This window comes from Phoenix dactylifera, chromosome 17 (genome assembly GCF_009389715.1).
Source record: "Phoenix dactylifera cultivar Barhee BC4 chromosome 17, palm_55x_up_171113_PBpolish2nd_filt_p, whole genome shotgun sequence".
Lineage (NCBI taxonomy): Eukaryota > Viridiplantae > Streptophyta > Magnoliopsida > Arecales > Arecaceae > Phoenix > Phoenix dactylifera.
The window spans coordinates 2,582,297-2,594,286 of NC_052408.1; positions in this window are offsets into that span (position 1 = coordinate 2,582,297).

Consider the following 11,990-nt stretch of genomic DNA (forward strand, 5'->3'; position numbering starts at 1 on the left):
TTGTGGTGCGGGTTTTGTGATACGGAGCCCGCACTTCAAAGTGGTGATAGCAGGTGGTTGTCAGTTGTTCGGCATTTCAGTCCCTGGGGCAGAGCTACGAGCTGCTTGGGCGGGTCTTCGATATGCGAGGCAGGTATTGCGGGCTGGCTCGGTTATTCTGGAGGGCGACTCGGCCACAGTCATCAGATGGATCTAGGAGGGGCTGAGGGGTGTGGGCACAGACCACCCCTTGGTTCGGGACATTGGGATGATGTATGGGGTTGGAGTGGCCGTCGTGGCCAAACATGTATTCAGAGAAGCCAATGGGGCGGCCGATTGGATGGTTGCCTTTGCGGCTTATCATTCCGGGTATACCCTTTGGGTGGGGGAGGCGGAGATGCCATTGGCACTCCGTGAGCTAGTGTTTTTGACTTTATTGAATGTATTCATACACGTAGCGTATGATAACCCGTCTTTAGCAAAAAAAAAAAAAAAAAACCACTCTTTTAAGGATAGGATATTAAAAACTATTTCCAGATCTTGGTTTTTTTTATTTATTTATTGGATCTTATAATAATAATAATAATCATTTCAGCGGATCCCTATTGCACTATGTGCAGATGATATTATAGTGTAAAGAAAAATATACTTATAATTGTCTGAATTAGTTTTTTTTAAAAAAAAAAACCCAAACCTAGGTCATGGTATTAGAATTTCTCTACTTGAAAAGAGTGCTAATTACAGTATCTTTTAGATGTCTATGAATTACCAAACTTCCAGCACCTTGAGTTTGGGTTGAGAAGGTCCTGCCTTGAGAGTTGATCGGCAAGGAGATTAGCCTACCTACATAGATCTCAATGATAATGGCTCAATGATCATACATTCCACTCTCTAATCAAAGGTTTTGTGTTCGAATATTGACCGTAAATTCTCAAAAATTTTGGTGACGGTAGTTATTTTGCGGGTGAGTCTTCCTGCCTTACTGTATTTGCATATAAATATGATACTATTTATTATCACGTGGATCAGGCATATGAAAATTTTAAATCAGTTATTGTGATAGAAATATATTTTTTTGATAAATTGACAGCTTTTGAGAATTTAATGGATTTTCTATTGCTTGAAAATTTTGAAATGAGAATGGTTTTAAAATTCTAATTTGTTTTTTTGATAATTGACTCTCTAAGTTTGACTACCATTCGGACCTAGCTAATGCAATGATTATTGACATTGCATGTACTTACACACTAGTTTCTTTTAAAATAGAATTTATTAACAAGATGGATGTTGAATGACACTTATAGAGTATAATTATACTTATTTATACTAAAATATAATAATTGTCCATTCTGATGATTGCTATCTACATCTGGTCTTCACTCTTGGTGATTCTGATGGCTGACATCAGTTATCTTTTCACTACTCCATTGGTTGCTTTATACCAATTGTTAGACCAATAATCATATCTTATCGGCCTTGGTTTATTTAGACATTGTTAACCGCCTCTCTTTACTTTGGCCTATAATATAGTCATTTGCACTTAGACATATTTTTGAGACCGATTCGGTTGCCTTGGTCCATTCCTTCTACCAGGCATCCAACATCATATGTTTTATATTGTGGTTAATCACGGCCAACCCTTGATTTTTCGGTCTATTTGTCAACATCCTGATCGAATTCTTCTTTTTCAACCTATATAACTGAATCCTATCCAGCTCAGCAAGGGTTACATAACTTCATCCATCTTTATTCAATCTAATCTTGTCCATATAGTGCTTACTCACAACCTCCAGCTAGACTATCAAGATGGGGTGACCTTTCCTCTTGAGAGTGATTCTATAGTAGCTCTAAGCTTAGAATCCAACCAGTGCATCTCTCTTGGACCCATCTAGATTCCAATTAAGAATCTGATACAACCTTATTATATTAGCTTGAGAGATAATCCGGGGCAGCGACATAAAGGAAGGAAAACATGATTGGTGCATGGTCTTAGCAAGAGATAGGAAGGGTGACTCGGAGAGCATTGGGACATACAAAGTCCCATTCTATAAAATATAAGAAATCTATCCAACTTTGTCTGTCACTCCAAGTAAAGTCTTGGCCTTTAAGAGAGAGATCCGTAAGTTGAAGAGATCTGATAAGAGCACAAAAATCTGAGCCTACTATATTTGATTCCTAAGATGTGAATGTGATATTAAAATCACCTCCAATTATCCAGGGCTCACTATAAAAGCTTGTAATACTTTCCACCCCATCCCAAAAGTTTTTTTTTTTTTTTTTCCTTGAGGTCTTGAACTATAGGGCCATATACCACTGTATTTGGGTACCTTTCCAACGCATTGCACAACCAATTGTCCTCTCATATCCAAAGTTTTTTTTTAAGCCTATGAATATTTGGGTAGTGGAACATACTGCCTCAAATTTCGTGGGCAGTATTTGGAGAGATAAATCTGATACTAAAAAGTCAGAAGATCCCAAAACTGGTTTTGCTTTGTTTGTTGGTTAGATTTGTTTCTGAAGACTCAATTAATCACACTCCAAGACCTCATTAAGGCGGTAATAAACCACAAATGAGAAGGTGCCATTTTTTTCCAGAGGTACCACTATTGGCAAGAAACATCAAAAGACCCAAGTTTATGAAGGTAAAAATACAAAAACCAAAGTAGAGAGATGGTGAAGTGGAATAGAGGTAAGGATAGTAATTTATTTTTACTGCTCTGCTATAAGATTAAAGAACTGATAAAAATCATAAGGTAGGAACGACTAGCTCAAAATTGCGCACTCTAAAGGTATCTTCAATGAATTGATAAAAATCATAAGGGATTTCGGCGTTCAACTACGCACACATACACACAAAAAAGCAAGAGAAGCAAGTAGGATTCTGAGTATCCAACTTGCAAATGTAATATCATTTCCCATCAGCTTGGTCTCTCTCTCATCTCCTAAACACGATTTTTGGAAACATACCATATCATTATAATGCCACCCTCACCCAAGCAATGTGATGTCCACAAAGTAATGATGCCTAGAAACAATTCTTTAAAAAATTATCTAGGGGTCCATAATTACATATTTGGTTTTAGGGGTGCAACAGGGGACAATGAGCAATCCAAGCTTGGCTCTAGCTCAGTCTTTGTTTTATAGCCAGCTTATTCAAATTCTGACATGAAATCGAGCTGTTCATGGATGACCCGATTAAAAGATCCGATAAAAGCTTGACATCTTTCAAGACTTTATTTACGCAATTTGGACTTATTTTTAATCATATTTTTAATTTATAATTAAATATATTATACTCTTCATAAATTATATTATTTTATGATAAATAAACATAAAAATAATTTTATATTGATAATAAGTAATATATGCAGATACCATATAATAAATTTACGTATTCATATTTCAAGTTAAATCGAGTCAAGCTTGAGCAAGCTAAGCATTGCTTGAGTCCATCTTTGTTCGGGCCCTTATCTCAGTGGGCATGCCAAGAAACTTGTTTGCCCTCTCTTGATCCTATCCAGATGTGCCTAGAAACTTATTGATAGATAGAAAGTATAACAAAGTCAAATGGCAGTATAGATAGATATGCGGACGTCCCACCAGTGTTAGAGCAGTTGGAAAGAAGGTGATCGAAAGAAGGATACAAGAGTAGCATACGTTCAGGTATCTTGATCTTCAAGAATTTTTGCCACCATCATACTACTCGTAAGATAGGGATGTAGCTTAAACTGTGATAGTAACAATTTATATTAACACTCTCCTAAGGTAGAAAGCTACTCGTAAGATAAACTAAGATAAAATAAAATACATTGATAAGTTAGATTATTGAAAGGTTTTTATCACAAAGTACAACTCTACTTGTTTATACTAAACGATAATAACTACCCATTTGAACAACTACCACCATATCTGGCCTCCACTCCTGACGGTTTTAATAATTGATGTCAGTTGTTCTTTCACTGTGCAAGTTTATTAGCACAATTGCTCTCCACTAACTATCAGATTGATAACCATATCTTATTAGTCTTAGCTCATCCAACACACTTGCGTTGGCCATCTCTTTTTGTTTGGCCTATAAGTGGTCTTCACCCCTTTGAAATTCTTAGAAACCGATTCATTCACCTCAATTTATGCTTTCTATCAGCCATCTAAGCGAGTACATACGCTTTGGCTCAAAGCTCTAGAGGCTTCATCTGATTCCTCTTTAGAGCTGTTATGTGTACAGTGATCCTTAGACATTAAGATATGGTATACAAAGGCCCTATAAATTAACATTTAGGTTTACAACTTAGGCATGGGTTTTTGTAACTTGTGTAGCATGGTATGATGATGCTATGCTCAAACAAATGCTGCCAACTAGACATGACATTGCTTCTATCATTGACATATATTTGTTAAAGTTAAAAAACCAATTAGTAATTGTTAGTCTATAATTTAGGAGATATGTCACTCATCATAGTTGATGAGGAAAATACTGGACACCCCGACCTCGAGCCTGACCGACCTCCCTATCCTTGGACGTAAACGGAGGCGAACGACTTCGGCTCGATGAACGACTTCTGCCCCGATTAAAAAGTCACCAACCATGGAGAACAATCGGCATGCATTGACAAGGGCTGATAGCCCTAACAAACGATAGCCCTAGCAGTCTGCAGTCGCGACGGCAACATATTCTGCGCCCCACTAGCGCACTTTACCACCCACGTGGACTAGCAACCACGTTGCAGTTGTACCACTCGCTACTACCTGGCCATCATTGCACGACACGTCGGCCCAATTAACAACAAATTAGCTTCTCTATATAAGGGGAGCAACCCGGAGGACCTTAAGTACGCAATATACACGCAATATGTTATTCTCCTTACAAAGCCCTTACTTTACTGAAATCTCCTCCTTTCATATTATTGCCTCGTTGTTCTGACTTAGGCATCGAAAGGTCCCCCATCGAAAATCCTCTAGCAAGTGGACTTCTTGCAAGCCACCCAATGGAGGAGTCCAGTGTCCAATGCCTCAACCAGCCTGCTCAGTCTGTCTCCAGCCGACCTCAGGATTGTTCGAGCTGTGCTCCTATCTCGGTTCGGATGCGGCAACAATAGATTGACGCTAGAAGGAGGGCCCAGCCCCAGCTACATCAACTTCAATTAAAGGAAGAGACAATAGCATGAAGTCACGAAGAACTTGTGGCGTGTCTCATGCTTCACAAGTCCGCGCTCCGACCTCCCAAAGGTAGTTGCAAAGCCCCGAACCTGCTCCACTAGATTGGCCTGCCATGCGTGAGACAATGAGAAATTCAACCTACTCACTCAACATGTTAAGACATTGACCGTGGCGGTCTAGGGTCTGCAACAGACAATGGCACAGCTAGCCCAATCAAAACTCGGCCAGCACAACCCCCATTCTCAATCATTGGCACACCATGTGCCCCAGAACAGCCACCGCTCTCATGACCGAGATCCTGAGCAGTCGCATTAGAGTCGGCACACCCGACGAAGCGACCTCCCATGAAATGAGAGATGGTGTACTCCAAGGCCCCATTCTGGTGGGAACTCTGTCTAAAGCTTCTTGCCTATTCGTCCTGTGGAGCCCCTGCATCAATGGGGTGTCGACCTTAATAGGAGGATCAAGAAAATGGGTCGCCAGATTCGGACCCTACAACCTCAACTTCTCCTCGAATCTTCCTTCTACCGACAGATCATGGAGGTGCCGATCACACATCAATCTAAGATACCTTAAGTGGAGCTGTACGACGGCACTTCAGATCTCTTGGACCACCTTAAGAGCTTCAATACTTTTATGATGCTGCATGGAGTCACCGACGTCATGCTTTACAAGGCATTCCCTATGACCCTTTGCAAGGCAGCTCGATTCTGGTTCTCTGAGCTTTGGCCTGAGTTTATCCACTCCTTCGGGCAGCTTATCTGCCTCTTCGCGGTGCACTTGATCTCCAGCCAAAGACGGCGCCGTAACTCGGACATACTGCTTGGCATTAAGTAGAGAGAGAGAATGCCTCAAAGAATGTGTCAGCCACTTTAATACAACGACACTGGAGGTCTATGACTTGGATTAGTTAGTTGTGTGTCTACAATGAAGAGCAACCTGTGGCCATCGAATTTTCTCTTCTCCCTGGAGAAGCGCTTCTCCATCAACTTTGCCGAAATATTGGCACAAGCTGACAAGTATGTCAACGCTGAGGAAGCCATGGCCTTCCACCGTGAATCTGCTGGCGAGAGACTCCCCCCAGAAACCAAGAGGGGATGCGAGGAGCGAAAAGAGCCGAGAAGTGTCTCACCTCAATGCGAGAGGGGCCTACGATGTGTTGCCCAGATAGACAACCCAAGAGGGGGGGGGGGGGTGAATTGGGTTTTTAAATTAACTTGAATATTTAAAACTTTGTGGATGATTAATTTAAAACTATAGCAAGTTGTTTAATTAAAGCTAAGTGCTGTGAGTAGTGTCCGGGGAAGAAGATGAGAGACAATGCACTACAAACACAAAGTTTTATAGTGGTTCGGAGCTAACCCTTGCTCCTACGTCCACTCCCCAAGTGTCACTTGGGAATTTCACTATAACCCCCTTGGATTACAGCCGGTTGTTTTGCAAGCTCACAACCAAACTTGTTGTTTTACGAGCTCACAACGAACTCGGTCGGTTTTCCCAGGCTCACCGACTAGAACCAAACCCCGATTGTTTTCCCGGGCTCACAATCAAACCCTTACACACGTTGGTTTTAACTTGGCTCACCAACCAACCTTAAACCCCTTGATTCAATCCCCCGATTGAATCAAGTAAATACAAGAGATAGAAGAAAACAGAAAATAGCTTCTCAAAAAGCAGATTTAAAACAATATAATCGTAAAGGAGTTAGAAGCCCTCAAACGCTTTTAAGCTGGTGAAGAGGTATGGCTTCTGAAACTCCAGTCTCCTCTTGAAAGAGTGGTCGACTTGAATGCAGGAGGAGGAAGCTTTGATTGTTGGGAAGAAGTTGTTGGAGCAGTAAATGCAGATCTCCCCTTTTTCGTTTAAGAGCACTTGGAGAGCTTGAAAACTTGAATGCTTGGAGTGGAATGTCTATTCTCTGCCTTGCTACAGTCCTCTGTGGCTATTTAAGCCAACCCCCACGGAAACTAGCCGTTACTCTGCTTTTTCTGGCCGTTCTGCACACTCTGCGCAGCCTGACAATATGACCGTTGGTGGGTTGGAGTCGACTCGCGCGATCAAGAGTCGACTCGGCTGTAGCAGGAGTCGACTCACGCTTTTCCGGAGTCGACTCGGCAACTGTTCCAAATTTGAATTAAAGTTGCCGTCTTGACTGGGAGTCGACTCGTCTTGACCTGGAGTCGACTCGCCAACTTCTGGAGCTGACGTGGCAATTTTGGAGTCGGCTCATCCACTGAAGTCCGTGGATCCAAATTTGAATTTTGTCCACTCGAGTCGACTCGACTGTCCTGGGAGTCGACTCGAATCTCAGAGCCCGAACTTCCGATTCTCTGTCTTTTGGCTCATCCAGTCTTGGAGTCGACTCGAACTTCCTTGGAGTCGACTCGGCTCTCAGTTTCCGAAAGTTGGTCTTCTGCCTTTTGACGTGAAGCTTGTCTCGGAGTCGACTCGAGCTGTCTGTGAGTCGACTCGAATCTCAGAGGCAGTAACATGGTCTTCTGTCTGTTGATGGTCGCTCAGTCTCGGAGTCGACTCGCGTACTGCGGGAGTCGACTCGAATCTCAGAGTCCGAAAATCGTTCTCTGACTTTTTCTTTGTGTTCCTCTGAGAGTCGACTCTTACCTTCTTTGGAGTCGATCTGCCAACCATCGGAGTCGACTCGCGTTCCACTGGAGTCGACTCGAATCTCAGACCCGAAAACTGCTCTCTGACTTTTCTTTGTGTTTCTCTTGGAGTCGACTCTTACTACCCTGGAGTCGACTCGTTGAACATTGGAGTCGACTCGCGCACTTCGGGAGTCGACTCGTTGACAGTTTCTGAGTTGAAGCTTTCTGTCCTTCTGTCTGTTCTCAGTCGGAGTCGACTCGTACTGATCTGGAGTCGACTCGAGCTCGTGCCAGTGAACTTGATACGCTTGGAGTCGACTCGTGATACTCGGGAGTCGACTCGAGTCTCAGACATTGGTTCATGCAGACTTCTTAACTTATCCAAAATACTATGAACCAAGTCTAGAAACACTTGGACAGGATTTTCACTGAAATACTCAATTGAATTCATTAGTAATCACAAGATATACTCAAATGCTTTGAGCTCATCAAAATCAAATGGGGTTTTAATCAATCACTCCACAATCTCCCCCTTTTTGATGATGACAAAACTTTGAGTATATGTAAAATGAATTGCTCATAAAACAATGAAGTAAAATCCATAAATGAATTCAAATGTCTGATAATTTAATTTATCCAAGTTTGAAAGGAGTGAAACATTAAATTTCGGAGTTAAAGCTCCCCCTTTCATTTGGAATTATATAAGCCTTCATATTATGCAATCAATTGTTCGGCTTATATGTCATTAATGATTTAGCTTGATTAAAATTCAGATTCTCCCCCTCAACATATGCATTCAACTATGTTTTGATTCTCTGAATTTCCTTTTAATGCTTTGAAGTTTTTGAACTGAATTTTATCTTTTTAGAGGAAAAATCTGTCAATTTGTTTTTGAGTAGGATTCAGCTAATCTCCGAATATCCCTTGAATAGATTCTGGAGATTACTCCATTAGGAGCCCCAAAAGAGAGATAATGAGCCTCGAGGTACCGAATCCACTTAGAACAAATTTGTGTGTGTTATTAAGAGTTTATCTTTTTATTTATTTCCATTGATTTCTTTTACATATTTTTTCATATTTCTCCCCTTTTTACATATTTTATACATATTTCTCCCCCTTTTTGTCATCATACCAAAAAGGAGGTAATCACACACAATCAATGGCACAACCAATCATCAAATGGCACATAATTGAAGATAAAATGTCTACTCATTGTATTGATATGAATGTGAATACATGTGAGAATACAATAAGTAAAGCAAAGCAAGACAAAACACAACTCAAACACATCTATGTCCTCCTCGAGGATGAAGCTCCCCCTCTCGAGGATGCATCTCCTCCTCTGGAGGGTGTGGCTCCTCCTCTCGAGGATGTGGCACCTCCTCTGGAGGATGGTGCTCCTCCTCTCAATCAGCTCTGCTCCATGAGGAGGGTGACTGCATCTGTCACATGTCCGAGCTGCGTGATAATAGACGTGGTGGCTCTGCTATGTGTAGTGGAGAGCTCTGTCACCGACGCCCGAAGCCCAGTCACCGATGTCTGTAGTGCGTCCAGCTTGTCGATGAGTACATTCGACAAGCGCTCGGCCCCCTCGGTGGTGGTGTGCATGTCACGACCTATCTCCTCTCGCATCTGTCGAGTGGAGCTCGTGACCTCACTCATGCTGTGGAACTGGGCTTGGACCAAACTCCGGATATTGTAGATCTCTTCCCGTACATGAGCCGTCATGTCAGTCACGGCTGTCAAGGAAGGGACCAGGGCAGAGGAAGTGGGCGCGGAAGAGGGAGCAGGCACCGAGCCGCGGATCTCCCGAAGCAGCTCGTCCTTCAGATCTCGGACGATCTCCTGCCGCAGCTCCCGGAGCTGCTCTGTATCAATACGGACCTCCATAGATGGTGGAACTGAGGAGGAAGGTCCGGCAGAGGTGGTAGGAGCAGGAGGAGTGGATGGGAGGTCTGGATGGTCTGGAAGGTCTAGGTAGTCTGAATCTGGCTCAGGACTGGGTGATGGTCTGGTGGTCTGAGCAGTGAGAGTGGACTTCCTAACCCAGATCCCTTCTCTCTTCCGAAACCCCATCCTGTGCATAGTCCCCGTACATAAGCGATCAGTCCATCGCAAGGCACGAGAGGGTTCCCTCTCAGGAATGGAAATCTCGTACTGCCTAAAAAGAAGAGTGAATAACATCCCGTATGGGAGTGAGAGCCTAGGTCTATCTAGGGGCTCACACATATACCTATAAATGAGCTTTGGAAAGTTGATCGGGGTGTCCTGAAGGATATAAGACATAATAGCTAAGTCCCTCTCATTCACAAAATCAAATCTCCCTGTCTTAGGGAAGATGGACCTGGACAGAATGCTCAAAAGGATTCTCACTTCAATAGAAAGTGAGCTAGCAGATACCTCATCTAGGGGGGACTAAGGTGGATGCCCTAAGACGACCGTAAGGGCCGCAACTCTATCCTCAGGGTGTGCGGGAGCCACCCCTACTAATGGAAGGTGAAGGATATGGGCAATGAGGTCCTCTGTGACACGCAACGGGACACCTACTACCGTGCCCTCGATACCTCCATCTCCCCGATGGACGGTACTGTAAAACTCTTGAACTAGGCCAGGATAGGTGGGAAGATCCAAGGTGAGGAAGTACTCTAGGCCCTGGGCTCTAAGCCTATCGCCTATGGTGAACCCCTCCCGGGAGAGATAGTCGAAATCGACAAACCTCCCGGAGGTGACGGCCTTCCCGGCCAACGGCCTAACGAGAACCACCCTAGGCGGGGAACGATCCGGAGGTGGTTGCCTCGCGGAATCGTGCCGCGCCTTGGAGCGCCGCTCGGGACCGGCCTCGGGACGGGACCTCTTCCTAACGACGGTCTTACGAGGCATCTTGACCTAAACGGGAAGAAAAATACCTAGAGGACGGTGAAGGACCGACAGAGGAAGCTCGGGACGGACCGGAAATGACCTAGGAACGGACGGAAACTCAATGTCCGGCGAAGAATCGACGGGAAAAGGGCTTGGAGACGATCGGGGATGACCTAGGAGTCGGCTCTAGGGCTTTGTGAACAGTGGCGGCTTGAGGAAAAGTGTTTGCGAAACGACAACCCTAGGGTTAAAAAGTCGGATCCCGACTGCGAGTCGACTCCCCTGAGTCGCGAGTCGACTCGACCTCGAGTCGACTCCAGAATATGCGCGAGTCGACTCTCTGTTAGCGCATGTAGACTTCGTGTCGACTCCCGACATTGTGCGAGTCGACTCCCCCTCAGCTGCCAACTTTGCGAGTCGACTCCCGCAAATGTGCGAGTCGACTCCCCCTTAGGAGCCGGCTCTGAAACTTACTCGAGTCGTCTCTAACCTTGGCACGCACCTAAAAACCATGCCATAATCGTGCCAAATGAGGAAAAATCAGCTAATTAAGGACTGATTTGATGATCACTGTATAGAAACTCTATTTTAACCTCATTCTAATCATCAAAATCAATTAATCTAGTGAAAAACTCCCACTAGGATGGATCAATCACTCCTAATCCCCTTCTAAGCACACTAAACCTCTCTTCACTTAGGGGTTTTGTAAAAATGTCTGCTAATTGATTATCAGTACACACAAATTGGAGTGACACATCACCATTCAATACATGATCTCTTATGAAGTGATGTCTTATCTCAATGTGTTTAGTTCTTGAGTGTTGAATTGGATTTTTAGTGAGATTTATGGCACTTGTGTTATCACAATTAATGGGGATTTTATCTTGTTTAATGCTATAATCTTCTAATTGTTGTTTAATCCATAAGATTTGAGCACAACAACTCCCGGCTGCAACATATTCAGCTTCTGCAGTGGATAATGCAACCGAGTTTTGTTTCTTGCTAAGCCATGAGATTAGGTTTTCTCCTAGAAATTGACAGGACCCGCTGGTACTTTTTCTATCCAGCTTACATCCAGCGAAGTCTGAATCTGTGTACCCTATTAAGTTTAGGCTAGATTCTTTAGAGTACCACAGCCCTATGTTCTTAGTTCCAATTAAGTATTTAAAGATTCTCTTAACTGCAGCTAGGTGTGATTCTTTAGGATTAGCCTGATATCTAGCACACATGCACACACTAAACATAATATCAGGCCTACTTGCAGTAAGATACAGTAAAGAACCTATCATACCTCTATAAAGTTTTTGATCTACAGATTTACCTGATTCATCTTGGTCTAACTTGCATGATGAGCTCATGGGGGTGCTGATTGACTTGTTTCCCTCCATA